The sequence below is a fragment of the Hypanus sabinus genome, unplaced genomic scaffold (assembly GCF_030144855.1).
Source record: "Hypanus sabinus isolate sHypSab1 unplaced genomic scaffold, sHypSab1.hap1 H_10, whole genome shotgun sequence".
Taxonomy (NCBI): Eukaryota; Metazoa; Chordata; class Chondrichthyes; order Myliobatiformes; family Dasyatidae; genus Hypanus; species Hypanus sabinus.
In genome coordinates, this window is record NW_026779041.1 from 417,502 (window position 1) to 420,000 (window position 2,499).

At 47.2% G+C, this 2,499-nt stretch overlaps 1 long non-coding RNA gene across 1 annotated transcript in view; it reads left to right on the forward strand.

Annotated features, from left to right (window-relative positions):
- LOC132386057 (uncharacterized) overlaps positions 1 to 2,499 on the forward strand; it is a 17,429-nt gene continuing 14,930 nt past the window's right edge. The window contains exon 1 of the long non-coding RNA XR_009509398.1: positions 1 to 340. This is a non-coding gene — a long non-coding RNA (uncharacterized LOC132386057). The remainder of the gene's footprint in view (positions 341 to 2,499) is intronic.

Here is a 2,499-nt window from a genome sequence, read left to right on the forward strand (position 1 = left end):
ATAAGACCATAAGATATCGGAGCAGAAGCAGGCCGTTCAGCCCATCGAATCCGTTCTGCCATTCCGTCGCGGGTAGTTTATTATCCCTCTCAACTCCGTTCCCCTGCCTTCTGCCCGTAAAATTTGATGCCCTAACTAATCAAGATCCTGCCGTCCTCTGCCTTAAATGTCCCCAATGGCTTGTCCTCGGCAGCTGCTGTGGCGATGAACTCCACAGATCCACCACCCTCTGGCTAAAGAAATTCCTCCTCACTTCTGTTCTAAAGGAACGCCCTTCTGTTGTGAAACCGTGCCCTCTGGGTAAAGAATTACACAACTGTAAGCACTGGCTGTCTTTAAGGTAAGGGTACAACTCCACGGTGGATGTGCATCGAGCACCACCGACAACCGATTGAGGGATGTGGGTTCGAATCTCACCATTGCTACCAGGCAAAATTTAAATGTAAATTAAATACACACACACACACACACACACACGTAGTTATTTATTTATTTATTGATGTCCTCGATGGGGACGAGGGTAGGGGGGGGGCTAGTTTGTATCCTCAGCTGAAAGCAGAACCTTTCGCCCCTGCCCGGGAACGCAGTGATCCCTCAGTTTGCTGCTGTGTGGGATTGTCTAGGTTTCTTTGGGGGGGGTGGGGTGCGAGATTTCATTGGAATCTATTGTCACACCTCAAACTGGCCACCAGAGGGAGGCAGAGATGACAAGGCCAACCCCTTCCTGTTTTCCTGTCCACTAGGTTAATTGTTATTTCATTGTTATCACCTATGTATGCCTTGTTTGTAACCCTATATAAATTCCTTGTCCCTTCTTTCTTTGCGCTGTCTTGGAGTCATCTTTTGCTTCTAGGAATGCCTGGTTTCTGAATCTTTAGTTAAAGTTTTTTTTGGGATTTTGACCTTGCTGCTAAGGACTCCAGTGGAGCTTTGTTGGAATATTCCCCCCCCCCCCCAATTTTGCGTGACTTTTCCCTGCAGTTGGGTCTGCTATCCTGTGTGGGAGGAGTTAAAACTGAAGGAGTTTCCAAGTCAGCTGTGAGACCTACCGAATATTGAAAGTCCTGTATTGATTGGAGTACCACCGTATGGGGGGGCGAGAAGCAAAGAATAAAATAAGGTTACCAGCATCCCACCTTTGGGTGGTGGTGGGGTCTCTACGAAAGTGGGTGTAAGGTGCTCCTTCCCTCTGCCAGCCTGCAGGCCACCCTTGGGCGAGGTGTTGCACCAACTTAGCGTCCCCACCACCCCCTTTATCAGAGTCACATGAAGCCATTAGAGCAGCTGGTGCATATCACAAGTCCTGGTTATGTGACCGCTGACAGTCACTGCCCAAAAAAAAGACAATGGCAAACCACTTCTGCAGAAAAATTTACCAAGAACAATCATGGTCAAGAGATCATGATCACCTACGTCGCATGACATGGCACATAATGATGATGTTATAGAACATGGCACATAATGATGATGTCATAGAACACAACACATAATGATGATGTCATAGAGCACGGCACATAATGATGATGTCATAGAACACGACACATAATGATGATGTCATAGAACACAGCACATAATGATGATGACCAGCCTCCTAATAACATAAAATGTTTGTTTTGTTCTGCCTATAATAAAAGAACACCAGAGTCACAATTAATCACATTTCATACAGTGCAGAAGCAGTCTGATGGACCTCCTCTCTGATTGAACGATGGCATATCCTGAATGGTGAGGGTCCTTCATGAGGTCTGGCCTCTTGTAGATGTCCATGATTGTTGGGTCTCCAATGGAACAGGTAGTAATGAGAAGAGGGTGTGTCCTGGATGCCGAGGGTCTTTCATCATCATCGCCACCTTCCTGAGGCACCGCCTCACGAAGGTGTCCTCGATGATGGTGAGGGTTGTGGAGGTACTTTGTATCCTCGGCTGAAAAGAGAACCCTCCCCCACCCTCCCCCGGGAGCGCAGAGATCCCTCAGTTTGCTGCTGTGTGGGATTGCCTAGGTTTTGTGCTGAATTCTGTGGTTTGAAAATAGACGCCCATGTCCCCCAATCCTCCTGACTCTCCAACAATAGTTGCCCTACTGGCCCCTGGTGACACCGGTCGAGACAAACTTATTGCTATCTACATCAAAATTAAAATCTCCAGCAATAAACCGCTATCAGACCTGGCCAAGAAAACTCAAACAGCTACATATAACATATAACCATATAACAATTACAGCACGGAAACAGGCCATCTTGGCCCTCCTAGTCCATGCCGAATGCTTACTCTCACCTAGTCCCACCTACCCGCACTCAGCCCATAACCCTCCATTCCTTTCCTGTCCATATACCTATCCAATTTTACTTTAAATGACAATACCGAACCTGCCTCTACCACTTCTACTGGAAGCTTGTTCCACACAGCTACCACTCTCTGAGTAAAGGAATTCCCCCTCGTGTTACCCCTAAACTTTTGCCCCTTAACTCTCAACTCATGTCCTCTTGTTTGAACCTCCCCT